The sequence below is a fragment of the Aedes albopictus genome, chromosome 2, assembly GCF_035046485.1.
Source record: "Aedes albopictus strain Foshan chromosome 2, AalbF5, whole genome shotgun sequence".
In the NCBI taxonomy this organism is placed as follows: domain Eukaryota; kingdom Metazoa; phylum Arthropoda; class Insecta; order Diptera; family Culicidae; genus Aedes; species Aedes albopictus.
In genome coordinates, this window is record NC_085137.1 from 67270277 (window position 1) to 67286563 (window position 16287).

A 16287-nucleotide genomic window follows, 5' to 3' on the forward strand; every position below is an offset into this window, starting at 1 on the left:
TCAAAAAATATCAATATTTAGATTTTTAAATATGTTTTGTTTAGTAAAGTAATGTGTTTCGTCCATCTGACCAACTTTGCAGAAGAACATTTGGGCTGAAAATCGGGATAAACCAGATTTTCTGAAACAATTGTAATATAATACTTCCAGATTGTACAGTAGATGTCTAACATAAGCAAAATTAAGTCTAATTAAGTATAATTATACGCAAATTCTGGTGCACTTGTTATAAAAAAGTCAATTTCCTTGCAATCAAATGAAAAAAATTTCTAACACAATCAATCATCGATTTTTTTTACAGATCCATTCGAGTTCTATTTTTGTTGGCAATTTCACTACAAATTCAAATACTTAGAAAACTACTTCGAACGAGTGTAATTAGTTTATAGAAACAGAACTATAGGTACAAAACTGATTACACTCTTTCGAAGAGGGTATTATACATAGAGTGTTCGAAAAGACGGTACAAGGCTTGAAAACTAATTAAACAATCATTCATCAAAACTTTCTCTTATCTTGGAAAAGGTTTGCAAAAAAGCTATGAAATTTCATGCAAATAATAATTCTAGACTTCATGCTGGATTCTTCACTTGATTTGAAATTAAACTCGAAGGAATACTGCTTGAAAAAATGTGAATGGCTCCAGGCGAATTCAGTTTGGACGATAGTTATTTGGTCGAAAGGATCTTATGCCCAAACGCCATTCGCATGATGTTTTGCCGAAAAATGGGATGAATCATTTTATCATGTTACTATTCCATACAATAGTAGAACTCAATTGAAAGAAGGATAAATTTCTGATGAAAATATTAGCGGTTTCAAAGCCAACGAAATCTCTTATGGGTAAAGCTGAAAAGAATAGCCTATGATCAAAAGAAGAGACTTTTTCCAATGATTGCCTCAGCAGTCAGAATGCCAACTTGTTCTTTATCAATAAATCTAGAAAGATCATAGATGATAAAACTGTTTTTGAAAATTTCACTACCCTATCAGCGCAGTTTTTGGGGCTTCACCGCAGCACCGAATTTTTTTCGATCATAATTCGACTAAACGGCATTCGGCCAAATTACCAGATACAATCCAAATGTGGGTAAAAAAAAACTCCTGGTTTGTTATATTTCCGAAGAAAATCATGTCTTGTAAGGATTTTTTGTGAGGAATTAAAAATTAAAACAAATTTCAAAAGGCTTTCGTCAAGAAGCTTCTGGAAAATGATCCTAACGAAACATTGGAAGTGAGTAAAAAAGAAAATCGGGTTAGGTGCTGTTCCATTTCATTCCACTAAGAATTTGCATGCTTTGACAGATACGTATTTCGACCTTAACTGTAAGGTCGCATTCAGTGTGTTGTAGTTGATTCGACTGGACTCAGTTGCTCATGCTACAGAAGTCTAAAACGTTGACTTTTAAGCAGTGCTGCGAAGTGTCAGTATCAACCGACCTTTGAAGCTGAAATTGAGAATGGTAACCAACCACTCATTTTTTTTATTCACTATCAGAATATCAACTGAATAGCCTCTGATCATTCAATTTACATCAGCTCCAGCCTCAGTCAAGGCACATACCATTCAATTGAGCTCCAGCTAGGAAGCAAAATGTGTGGTGTTGTAGGTTTAAAGCTTTTACCATCATTGATGACTTCTAACCCGACATCAACCTATCATTCACCTATTTTTATTTTGGCCACCAAACCCAACATGAACTCAATACTTGTTCGTTGTTGGTCCAACAGTGGCCCAACATTCGATAAAAATTGACTCGACATTCGATATTTTTGTGTTTCGTGCCCAGCTACTCATTCGAGTGACAATTTATTCAATTGACAAGGATTCGCTTCTCATTTGATAGGTGCTCTGATTTAATGAAATCGTTTTGAACATGAATAGAAGGAATGACTGAAAAGATTTATTGGTTAGTGTTCAAATGAATGAGATGAATTTTCGCAACACTGCAGTTGAACTCACTATACTAAAATAAAATCATGGTAAAAGCTTTAAACCTACAACACCACACATTTTGCTTCCTAGCTGGAGCTCAATTGAATGGTATGTGCCTTGACTGAGGCTGGAGCTGATGTCCATTGAATGATCAGAGGCTATTCAATTGATATTCCGATAGTGAATGGATAAATGAGTGGTTACCATTCTCAATTTCAGCTTTATATGTCGGTTGATACTGACACTTCGCAGCACTGCTTGAGACACATTTGCAATTATTACAAAAGGATAAATGACAGTTTATTTCAAAACACGTACTGTATTTGAACAGTACTTTGTGAGCTTTCAATTATTACATTCACTTTGAAAATCTGAATTACAAAATGGGAAATAAATTCAATTTGATTGTGTATCCGAACTTATTGAGCACCGTGTACAGGTATTCCACAAACAGCCCAGGTTCATCATCATTATTGGAAGTGGTTATTTCGGTTTAAATTCTTGTGAGAACTACGTGGATTTTCTTGATATCCCGAGCAATAGAGAATATCAACAGAATAACAAAATATGTTATTTTGGCAAAATAACTGAGAAACGTAAAGAGTTATTTTTGTGTTATTAACATAACGTATCATGTTATAAACTTATCTGTCATAAGCGGCAAAATAACAAAAATCATAACAAAAAAATGTTCCTGACATTTCAATAACAAATTTTGAAATTAACAAGTTATTGATAACAATTTTAAAGCAGAATGAGTTATAAGATCTTATAAGGTCTGAGGAGGAAGGGGGGTTTGTGAAAATATGACCAGCAATGTGTTAAGTATAGGAAAACCCCGTACGAAGAGGGGAGGGGAGGGGCGAAAATCCCCAATTTTAGCGTGACGAACTCAATGGAGGCTTCCTGCTGACACAGTTAGAATGTAATGTCCGAAAGAAGAGGAAAAGGAACTGTCAAGAAACCATGATTTTCTCAACAGTTCCTTGCGAAATGCTGTGAACAACGTCAATCTCAAATGGAGTAGTTTTATTGCAAAACTTGTTATTGATGTATTATTGATGATCAAATATTTGCAAAGTCCCAATAATTCAATAATAACTGAACTTGTTCTACAACAAAACATGTTTTTGAAATGTTATTTGAAGAAAATATATTAATAGCACGATCATAACAAAATAAGTTTGTCCAACAAAACATGTTATGGAAAGGTAGTGCTTCAATAAGTTAATAATAACAAACCAAGATATAAACACAGATTCTGTGATTCCGTTGTTATCATTTTGATATTCTCCTCTGCTCGGGATGCAATCCTTTACCTCGCATTTCTGGATAGAATGCCGCCTAACATTTCTCTGTGAACTTCTTGTAGTAAAGTAATAAAATTTTGATTGCGTCATGAAGTCATCTGGTTTCGTTATTTATGATCGAAAGCATTATACTTTGCTATTTCTTTATTGTTGAAAAATGGCCTTCGTAAAGGCAATAAGAGGAAAAGTTTTTGTTGTACTTTCCGGCTTGCTAACCTGCATATACATTTTATAGAGTAGGATGTCAGTTCAGTTTGGGTTTAAAATGCCTTTCGAATAGAGGGTGCGTTCAACTTGAGAGCTGTGCCACTTCTAAAGCCTTTGACGTGGAACAACCACCTCTGGTGATCGTAAAAATACAACTTGTTTCCAGTCTCAAGGTTCCGCTCGTGATCGTTTGTCATGATCATTGACAATCCGAGTCGCGATCGCAGCCAAAGTTGACCGCACGGCACACCTGTCTGTCCGCTTGCAAAATTATCCGGTTTGCAAATCAAATGTGGAAGTAGGAAATCACACCTACGTATTCCTCATTTGCTCACCGGGTTACCGCGCGGTAACAGGTGCACCGTCGTGTTAAGTGTTTCAAACTACTGCAGGTATTTGGTGTGATATGTTACCACATCAGCTTCACTAAGTATTTCGTGAGATTCCTGGTGGAGATTAGATCACGAGCAATAGTTATAGGGCAAATCAGCATCAGTCACGACAAATTCCTCACAAGATTGGACTTTGATCTTGAATGATTTATTTATCCATGGTGCCGAAGCCAGACAGCCAGAGCCTAATCCGTTTCGGTTTCACTGACCTAGTACAAAAACAGCGACTGGTGGTTTGGCCTTGCGTGCGTATTGTAGGCTGCTTCAAGTTCAAGATCACCATGCTTCGTCAGCGATGACGGGCCCGTTGCTGTCCACGAGCAATGGAGTTTGGATTGTTTTGATGTGTGGCAGCTTCAATAGTGGCGCGTTGGATCACAGCTAATTCACCCTATACAATGATTCGATAGCCAATTGGAGGGGTAACTGGCGTTGGGGAGTTATTAGCACGAGATTGGCGAATCATGTATAGCAGCGTATATTCATTACCCTCAATCAGTGGCATTTTCAACAACTTTTTGTTTTGATGCAAATGATTGTAAAGCGCGGTAAAATTACTAATTTAATATCCACTTTTCTAGGCGTTTGTATCTAAGGACGTTTGATTTAAATTGACCGTAAGTTTGCTGTGACTCCTAGTCCTATGTAGATTCGACCTATTCAAACCAAACGCATTGAATATAAGTTAAGTTTTACTCTAGTTGAGTACGTTTTTCGAAAATGATTGCTAAAATGATATTTACTAGTAAAATATATGTAAAATAGATTGCATAGTTAGTGTCCTCAAATTTGGAATATAAAAACAAAAACTAGCGTTTTAGGAAAATACCCTACTATGTATTGTTTGGGTTGAATGACATTATGAGTCAAATGAAACACTAACCAATGCAAGATTATCAATAATATTTTGGCCGGAAGAGTCTGAGCACGATATCTTTATGACCAAATTCAATTTGGGCCTTTGGATATAGGTAGATTAGATTACAGGGTAGCAACGTGAAAGTTAATGCGCACAATATGAGCCATAAATTCTAAACCAGATAATATTTGAGACGCCTCATATGTCGATAGGCCATAAATTTGAACATGATATTGAGTATTTCCAACCCAAAACAAGAGAAAGAAATGCCACCTTTGACTCGATATTTTTCAAATTGAAATACCTAGACTTTCTTCATGCGCTCCGCTGAATGGCTGAATTTCGTGAATCAATTATTTTTGCATCAACACATAATTATCTTTCCTTATCTAACTTTTGAAAAGGGCATATAAAAAATGTGTTTTGCTTCTTCAAACAATTGTAACTCGAATACGGTTTGTTGGATTGAAATGATGTCTTCGAATATGTTTCAGGATATTTGAAGTACTTAAAAAATACCCTGAGAGTAATATTCATCTCGGGTCTGCACAGCAAATAATTTTGTAATATCCAGGCGCGTATTTTCTGGCGATGTATCCGTTTTTGGATGTAATTTCTGCCGATTACATCGTTTTCCAACAATTATTACACTTACCATGTACACCCTGGTTGGCAGCGAAAAGCGTCGATAAACCCGTTTCAGCAGATACCTAAAAGCAGTATCATATTTATCATGCTCATTCCAACTCGGTGAAATGGCCGAGAGGTAAAGGATATGCCTCCCAATGAACGGATCAGTGTACGAATCCATCCCAATATTATACTTATAAATAATTCATCTATCGATTCGGCTCTATAGCGATTGCTAGACCCACTTTCAAGCTGCGGCGGCTAATTTGCTGCGCGAAAAGAATGTAATCTGTACATCACTTTTACGACGCGACTAATGTGCAGCGAAAATGATGTGATATCACAAGATTTTTTTTGCTGTGTATGTTAGATGTTATAGAATTTCAATTTTCCTCAATATTCTTTCCATCTAACATAGATTTGAGATGAATATAACTCTCAGTATATATATTTTTTTAACAGTTTTTTGAATATCCTGAAACATCTTCGAAGATATCATTTCAGTCCAACAAACCGTTTTCGAATTACAATTTTTTAATGATGAAAATTAGTTTTTTTTTTCAAACGCCCTTTTCCACAGTTAGGAGATGAATATTGCAAAAGAAATATATATACCTATCATGAAGAATATTTTCGAATAGAATCTCATTCATGAGTAACATTTCGTTGGAATTGAAAAAGGTTGTGTTTACGCAATTCGTGCGTTGAGATGGAAGAGCTCTATATCCCTTTCGTGACGGACCATAAAAGAATGATTATCTCTAATTTTCTCTTATAAACTTAACGTCATCTAGAATAAAACTTTCTTTACTTCGGCTACTTTATCCACCTATGCACTTTTTGGGGTCAAATTAGGACCAGCACAATTGTGCTGGTCCGTCCTCAAGCCGGTCGATGTTTTCTAAGTAATTGCTAAAAATTGCCTACTTTTAGGCGTTTTATGGTACAGAAGATTTATTGTAATTATTAACCCATATCCGCCCAGCGTCCTATTTATAGGACAGATGCCCCGAACGCCCAGCGTCCTATAAATAGGACAGTCCTTTTGATGTGAATATCTCCAGAATTATGCAAAATTTTAGAATACTTTCTTCAGAGAAGATGTTCTCCACACCCATACCTTGCTCATAGTGGATAATATAGTATGTGACTGGTTCACTAGGTGGCGTAAACGATGCTGCAAAGAATGCATATTGTCACGATCTGTGAGCATCATTTCCAATGCGAAAAATAAAGTTATTTCCCTGGAATCTTGACAATGGTTAATAATTTACAGTTCATTTCTTGGGCAGAGTTGTTAATCACACATTCCTTAGGATGTGGAGGTGGTAGCAAGGATATTTAAATTCAAGATGGCGCCTTAGGTTCCAAGATGGCGGTCAAAACTACAGAATATATGCTTTTAACGACAATGCTGCTTCGGATACTATGCAATATGGGTATCTATCGATCGGGCTTCACAAGTAGAACTCGAAAATTAATATCCGACGCCATTTTGAAATCAAAGATGGCGGACCATAACCAATATGGCGGCCATGAAATGGCAGTTTGATCTATGATACCATGCAATATGGGTATCTATCGATCGGGCTTGATGAGTAGAAGTCAAAAATTAATATCCGACGCCATTTTGAAATCAAAGATGGCGGACCATATCCAAGACGGCGGCCACAGAATGGTCGTTTGAGCTATGATACCATGCAATATGAGTATCGATCGATCGGGCATGATGAGTAGAAGTAAAAAAACGATATTTAACGCCATTTTGAAATCCAAGATGGCGGACCATATCCAAAATGGCGGCCACGGAATGGTAGTTTTTGATCTATAGTACCATGCAATATGGGTATCGATCGATCGGGTTTCATGAGTAGAAGTCAAAAATCGACATTTGACCCTATTTCGAAAACCAAGATGGGTATCTATCGATCGGGCTTCATAAGTAGAAGTCAGAATCGATATTTGACCCTATTTCGAAATCAAAGATGGCGGACCATATCCAAGATGGCGCCCATGGAATGGTAGTTTGAGCTATGATACCATGCAATATGGGTATCTATCGATCGGGCATGATGAGTAGAAGTAAAAATCGATATTTTGCGCCATTTTGAAATTCAAGGTGGCGGACCATATCCAAGATGGTGGCCACGGAATGGTAGTTTGAGCTATGATACTATGCAATATGGGTATCTATCGATCGGGCTTTATGAGTAGAAGTCAAAAAACGATATTTGACTCTGTTTAGAAATCCAAGATGGCGGCCCATATCCAAAATGGCGGCCACAGAATGAGTGCTTGAGCTATGAAACCATGCAATATGGGTATCTATCGATCGGGCTTCATGAGTAGAACACAAAAATTAATATCTGACGCCATTTTGAAACCCAAGATGGCGGACCGTACCCAAGTTAGTGGCCACGGAATGGTAGTTTGAGCTATAATACCATGCAATATGCGTATCTAAAGGGTAGCGGGTAGGATAAAAGGTGGAACAGACGGTCGGGTAAAGCGTCTGGGTGAATGATAGAGTAGAGGGAGTGGAGTAGAAGGGTAGAGTAGGGTAGAGGATAGGGTAGACGGTAGGGAGAAGAGTAGAATAGAGAGTAGGTTTGAGGGTACGAAAAATGTTAGGGTAGAGAGTAGGTTAGACGATACGATTAAGCACAATATAGGCTAGAGGGTACGGTAAAGGTTATGGCAGTGGTTATAGTAGAGGATAGTTTAGAGGGTAGGGCAGATGGTAGAGTTGAAGGTTATGATAGAGCGTAGGATAGAGGGTTGGAATAGAGGGCAAAGAAGACAGTAAGGTAGAGGCTAGAGAATAGGGTGAAGAATTGAGATGAGATTAGATGAGCTGAGGTTCTTTTTTGAGATACCTTCAGGAATTCTTTCCAGGAATTCTTCAGGCATTCCTTTCGAGAATCTTCTCAGGTTTATTCCCGAGATTCCTTCAGATATTGCTTTCGAGATTGCTGTATGGATTGCTCCGGAGTTCTCTTCAGGGATTTTTGCAGGCGTTGTTTTGGAAAATCATGAAAGGATTCTGTTAGTTATTCTTTTCTGCATTCTTTCAGGGATTTGTGCTGGAATTCCTTCAAAGATTCCTTCCATGATTCCTGCTGTTATTCCTTAAAAGATCCCTCCCGAAAAAAAAAAAATGAAAACATATATGTTTCTTCCGAGATTGTTTTCAGGCAACCCACGCTGTCCAAAGGGAAGTATTATGAAAAGTGAATGTACCTCAAATTTTTTTCGCTAGAACCGTATTTTTGGACCTCTAGATTCAGAATATGTGCAATTTAAAATCATCCATCTTGCGTTTTTTTCATACATTTTTGTATAGGATGAATTTGACCTTAAAATGACTTTTTTCGACATTTGTATGGGAAAATAGGAAAAAAAATTAAAAATATCAAAAAATCCAAGATGGAATATTTTAACCCGCACAGATTCTGAAACTAGAGGTCCAAACCTATGATCCTAGGGAATAACATTTAAGGTACATTCATTTTTCATAATACTTCCTTTTGAACATAGCGTGTAACCCTAGATCATAGAGACATCTTCTATGGTTCTTGCAAGAATGTCTGCTCAGCTTCTGGCCGGCATTCCTGTCATAATCTCTCGAGGGAATACATCACGTATTCTTTACGGGATTCCTTCAGGAATAACTTCAGGGATTTCTGCCAGAATTGCTTTAGAAAATCCTGAAAGAATTCTTTCAGAAATTTTACCCAGCATTCATTCACGGATTCCTTCTGGAATTACTTCACAGATTCATTTTAGTATACTTTCAAAGTGTTCTGTCGAAACATATTCAGAGAATCCTAATGGAATTCTTTCTATAAGCCGGGATCCCCGCTCGGGATTTTTACAGCAATTCCTCCCAGGATTTCTTCTGTGATTATTTCAGGGATTCCTACCAAGCTTTCAGTTGAGATTCCCTCAGAACTCTACCAGATATGACTCTCAGAATTCCTTCTGTATATCCTCCCGGGATTCATTCGTGGATTTCACATTATCTTTTCGATGTAACTTTGATAGTGCCCAGAATAACACCATAAAATTCACATATTGTTCATGAATAAACAATCATGGAATAGTACAAACATAAGTGGAGAAGCCGTGTAGAGTATATCTGGTTTAAATTTTATATCAAAACATGGAATGATGATGAACCTGGGCGTGTTGGTAGAATACCTGTAAATACGAGACACCGAAGACGACCATATAGTTGAGGTCGAAATACGTATCTGTCAAAGGAGACACATTAAATGGAACATTACTTAACACGATTATCTTTTTTAAATATGAAAAACTTCTGAAAAGTTTACGTATGGTGAGTACGTAAAGAGAGTTTGTGGGGTGCTGAAGGAAAAACTCAATTACTTTATTAGAAATAATTATCTGTGTAAAATCTAACTTCTAAAGTATTTTAACGTTTGCTTATGCCACACATAGTGAGCTCTCTTTATTTGATTTGTTAAAAAAATAGAAATGATGAACACTGCAGTCGAAACTACATGAAATTACAAGAACCATGCATTGCATACTCTTAGGCGTTTATTGTGTTATATTTCTGCCCCAATTTATAAGTCCTTTTTCTATTCTTTTTGAGTGGTTATTGTCGTAAATCCGAGTTCAAACGGTCCTAAATCTCTGTGGATACGGAGCGCGACACGAACGCGTCCGTTCGCCTCAAAATTCGTCAAAAGAAGAACGGATGAGTGTAAACCCGAGTCGGCCTAAAGCTTCGCTAGCTTCGCCGTTTTTTTTTCTTGTTCGCCGCATCTGTCATTTCACTGATCGGTTATGTCGACTGTCAGTGTTGGCAGATGCACTAGAAGAAACTTGCAATGCCAAACTGAATAAATTTAAACTTCATTTTTCAAATAAAGAGTTGATAATTATTTTGTTCTTCACCACATATACTACATATACTACATTATCCCCCTCCTCTACTCTCCTCATATAATCAGATTAGAAGAAAATTGGACTTCAATTCTAGAATATTCACAGTGTAAAACAACATATGAAAAATATTTTATTCAGTCTATCAGAAGCCTATCTACGACAAAACCAGTAATGAAGTATTGTTGATTTACATTGAATTAAAATACAAATCCATACCAAATCCTATCCCAATCAAAGTTCAATAGAAACTTTACCTAAATTCAATACGAATTCGTTCTCAATTCAGTCCACATCCAATTTCAGTATAATCAAAATGAAATTCAATTTTAATTTAATTTTAAACGAAATGCAAATCGAAACTTATCAAAACTTTATCAAACCCCAGTCCAATCCCGATGGATTTCAAATCCAATCAACATTTAATTCCAATCCAACCCAAGTACATTTTTAGTTAAATTAAAACCCAATCGAAATTAAATTCAAATCAAATCGAAATTTTTATTAGATAAATTTTATCAAAATCAAATGTCAATCCCAATCCAATTCAATTACAATGAAATCGGAATGATTCAATTCAAATCAACAACAATTGCAATCCAAATCTAATCCAAATTCAATTCAATTCTAATCAAAAATCAATCTAATCAATGCAATCTAAATCACATCCATATCCAAACCAACTTCTATCTAATTCGAGTTCAATCCAAATGCGAAGCAGATCCGACACCAATCCAAATTTAATCAATTGTATATCAAACCTAAATCCAAAGCCTATTCAAATCAAATCAAAACCCAATGTGGAATCAATTAAAATCGATTTTGAATCCAAACTCAATCCTTATTTAATCCAAATCCAGTCCAATTCTAATGAAATTAGCATTCAACATAAATCGTGACATAAATCCAACCCAAATGAAATTTAAATAATTGAAAATCAAAACCAAATCTCATCTAAGTCCTAAACAAATCCAATCCAGATTCATTTCATAACAAGTTGAAATCCAATTCTAATTCAAATTTTAATTTCATTTTATTCTGATCCGCCTTCAATTCGAATCTCATCCAAGTTCATTCCAATCTATATCATCTACCTATCCAATGTAAGTACAGTCAAAATCCAATTCAACTTCAAATGCAGTCCATATGAATCCAGTTTCAATTCAAGCTAAATGCCGAGCCAAATGCTATCCACATTCAATTCAACCCATTCCATATCTAGTCCAAATCAAATCCAATCAGAATATAATTCAAATTTAATCCAACTCCTATTAGAATACAATCCGAAACCAATAAAAATTCTATACAATTCAAATGTAATCCAAGTTCAATTCAAATCTAAATAATCTAGTCCAAGTTTATTTCAATTTTAATTGAAATTCAATCCAATCCAAATCGAAGATAAATCACATCCATACCCAATGTCAAATAAAATTCAATCAAAATTCAATTCAAATTCAATCCTAATTCCGAGCCAATCCAAAACAAAATCATATTCAATCAAATGTTTATGCAACATTAAACCAACCCAAATCCAAAACAAACCCAATCAAAATTTATTTCAAAGCCATTCCAAATCAAAGTTCATTTTGGATTCAACCTAAATCGGCTAGACGAAACTACTTAAAACTTATTTAAAATTCAATCCAATTCCGATGAAATCTAAATCTAATGTCAATACAGTCTAAACCCAATCGAAATGTAATTCAAATCAAAACCAAATCTAATCCATATCAAATTCAATCGAATTTTAATCATATCCAATACAACTGCAACCAAATCCAATTCAAATTCGAACCGAATCCAAATACCATTCAAACTTGATCGCAGTCACTAATGCCACTACCAAACGTGGTAAAGTGTCTTTAATAAATAATAATAATAATAATTCAAACTCGATCCAATTTAGAAACAATATGAATCCAATCCAAATCCATTCCATTCCAAAAAAAATTCAAATCCATCATAGTCCAAATCAAATCCAACCTGTATCTAGCTCAATTTGATTCAAACTCCGATTTAAATCCAATCCTAATCTCAAAATTGAATCCAGTTTAATTCCAAACTTAATCACTTTAAGCTTAATCAAATTCCAACCAATGTTCCAACTTCAGTTCAAATATAGACCAGCATTTTTTTTCAATTCTTTTTCAATAATCGTTTCACCTTTACAGTCCGGATTCGCTGGTTGGGTCACGACTGCGCCCCGATTAGCGAATCGTGTTCGTTCGTTGGGGCAACTGACAACTGATCAAAATGCTCTAGACACACGCCAGTGACGAGAAATACGTCACGGAACAATCACATACTTGCGCAAACGTTCTGTATACAGGAGCTGTGATGCGACGGCGGTAAGACGTCAAACTCGTTTTGACATCTATTTTGACATTGACAGTGCTTTTTAGTTGGGTTTTGTCCCAACCAGTGAACATCCAACCATCGAGACAGCCCATCTAACGAGCTCTCAACGAACGAATCGTCACTGTATTAAACTTTTCCATTCGATTTTGTTTTGTTTGCCAGGCCTTTTCCAAATTGTTTTCCAGGCTCACTTTCGCATTTGCGAAACGGCCTCTTCCTGCCCAGCGTCCACTTGCACCGACAAATACTTTGCTTTACGCTAAGTGTCCTCTCGCATCTGCGAAAGAATTAAATTTTTCATGGCGTCTACACACACCAGCTCATACATATTTTTTTTTTGCTTGGTGTCCTCTCGCACCTGCAAAACAACTTTCTCTTCAATTTTCTGCTCGGCGTCCTCTCGCACCGGCGAATTCTGTTTTTTGCTAGGTGACCTCTCGCACTTGCAAAACACCCCACATTTAGCACGGCGTCCTCTCGCACCGGCTAACAAAATCTTTATCTTTTCGGTACGTTTTCACTCGCACTAACTGGAACACACTTCTGCTGCACATTCTTCCGCATTTTGCAGATTATAATTGATTAATTCAGAACTTTTCGTTCTCGAAAAGTCCAGCTGACCACTATACTTACATAATCCAAAAATTTCACGCTCTACCGGCTCTACCGACTCGTACGGAGGGGTGCTTTTAGGGATCAAAAAGCAGCACTCATTTTACAGAGTCGATTTTCATCCGATGACAGGTATCGAAGCCGTCGCATGTGAGGTGACTATTCGACGTAAAACCCTCAGTGTTGCCTCCATATATCTTCCACCGAGAACTGCGATATCTCGCAGGGATCTCACCCACATCTGCTCGGTTATGCCTGAGCCACGGCTGCTCATGGGGGATTTCAACTCCCATGGTACAGGCTGGGGGGGAACTGTACGATGACAGCCGTTCAACTTTGATATATGACCTCTGCGACGACTTCAAAATGACAATTTTGAACACCGGAGAAGTTACGCGAGTGGCACCTCCAGCAAAAGATGGCAGTCCTAGAGACAGCCGATTAGACCTCTCAATCTGTTCGAGCTCACTATCGCTGGAGTGCACATGGAGGGTTATCCAGGATCCCCATGGTAGTGATTACCTTCCGATCATTGCTTCTATTTCCAATGGTTCACGTCAACCTCCTCCATCTATCGACATTTCCTACGACCTCACGAAACACATTGACTGGGGGGAGTACGCGGGAGCAATTATCGACGGTGAGCAATCGGTAGAAGTCCTCCCACCGCTGGAAGAGTATCGGTTCCTATCAGAACTGATCATCAGTAGCGCGCTTCAGGCACAACGTCGGCCAGTGTCCGGTCCGTCGGTTCGCAGGAAAACTCCCAATCCGTGGTGCGATAGCGAGTGTACGGAAATCCATCGGGAGAAATCCGCTGTATTCAAAAAGTTTCGGAAATGCGGTTTGGTCGAAAACTTTAAGCGGTACACTTCCCTTGAAAGTAAGTTTAAGAACTTGCTAAAGGCTAAAAAAGCGGTTACTGGCGTCGGTTCGTCGAGAGTTTGTTATGCGAGACATCGACGAGAACTCTTTGGAACGTCGGGAGAACAATGCGTAACGCGTCGTCGGTAAACGAGGATCGAGAAAGCTCTCCTCGGTGGATTCTCAAGTTCGCAAAAAAAGTTTGTCCAGATTCCGTACCCGTGGAGCGAATAGTTCGTGACGTTTCCGAGGATAGAGACGATATGGAAAGGCCGTTTTCGATGGTTGAATTCTCACTTGCTCTTCTTTCATGCAACAATTCCGCTCCAGGAATGGATCGAATTAAGTTCAACTTGCTTAAAAACCTCCCCGACGTCGCTAAGAGGCGCTTGTTGAACTTGTTCAATCAGTTCCTGGATAACAACATCATTCCGGATGATTGGAGGTAAGTGAGAGTGATAGCTATTCAAAAACCCGGTAAACCCGCGTCGGATCATAATTCGTACCGTCCAATCGCGATGTTGTCTTGTCTACGGAAGTTGTTGGAGAAGATGATTCTCTTTCGACTGGACAAATGGGTTGAATCGAATGGCATGTTGTCAAATACACAGTTTGGTTTCCGCAGAGGCAAAGGAACGAACGACTGTCTTGCGTTGCTTTCTTCATAAATTCAACTTGCCTTTGCGCAAAAGCAGCAAATGGGTTCAGTGTTTTTGGATATCAAGGGGGCTTTTGATTCAGTTTGTGTCGATATTCTTTCCGACAAACTGCACGAAAGCGGCCTTTCACCAATTATGAACAACTTTTTGTACAATTTGCTGTTTGAGAAGCAGATGAGTTTTGCTCATGACGACTTGACAGTTTCACGAATTAGCTACATGGGTCTCCCCCAGGGTTCATATTTAAGCCCCTGTCGTAAATCCGAGTTCAAACGGTCCTAAATCTCTGTGGATACGGAGCGCGACACGAACGCGTCCGTTCGCCTCAAAATCCGTCAAAAGAAGAACGGATGAGTGTAAACCCGAGTCGGCCTAAAGCTTCGCTAGCTTCGCCGTTTTTTTTTCTTGTTCGCCGCATCTGTCATTTCACTGATCGGTTATGTCGACTGTCAGTGTTGGCAGATGCACTAGAAGAAACTTGCAATGCCAAACTGAATAAATTTAAACTTCATTTTTCAAATAAAGAGTTGATAATTATTTTGTTCTTCACCACATATACTACATATACTACAGTTATCATCTCTCTCACTTGTTTAGAGCTGCATTTTATCTATACGGATCAGAATATAACGATAGCATGGAAGTTGTGCTGAAGTAGAACTCAAGAAAATTATCAGATATTGAGGATCTACAATGAAGAATTTTTTTGGAACTACACCATAGACTTCCATTTTTTTCATCAAATCATGCTTATTTTATTGGAACTTGACCTTTGATAACAAATTTATTTGAAGATTTAAATTGTGAGACACCTTGGGCGTTAACGGGTTAAATCACTGTAAAGTGTTAGTTTGTAGAAATTTAAATGTATAATTTCAAATCTAGGAACACGAGATCAGATTGACAGGGTATTCAAATCATAGAAGTGAATAAGAAGAAGATAATAAGAACAGCAAATCCCTGTTCCAATCTAATTCATGATTTCGATAATATGGTGTAATATTATTCACCCAAGTATTCAAAGTTCTTTAAAAAAACTCGTACAAGCTGATATCGTGTTCCTTGAATTGAAATTATACGTCTATGTTTTTAAAAACTATCACTTTGTAGTAATTTAATAATTAAAATCAATCTTCTATACCATAAAACGCCTAAGAATAGGCAATTTCCGATGGAACTTGGGCCGCCTTGGGGACGGAACAGCACAATTGTGCTGGTCCCACTTTGACCATCCAGAAAGCATGTGCTTTTCAACAAAGCACCACTTTTTCTTCGCCTTTTTGCAGAACTACTCTTTTTCTATCGATTTTTACCTCTGCATACCTGGATTAAACAAATATTTATAAAAAATACGACAGATAAAACTTTTTCAACTTCTAGGGTTATTGTTTACTTTTTGTTTAACTTATTGTGGTGTTTTTCATAAACAATTCCAACGAAAGCTGAGGCTCAGAAATACAAGTTAGAGTAATAACTCGATCATAAAAATTATGTACATCACATATTTTGAGGATAAAACAATTGAAAAAATGTGTAAAACCAATGC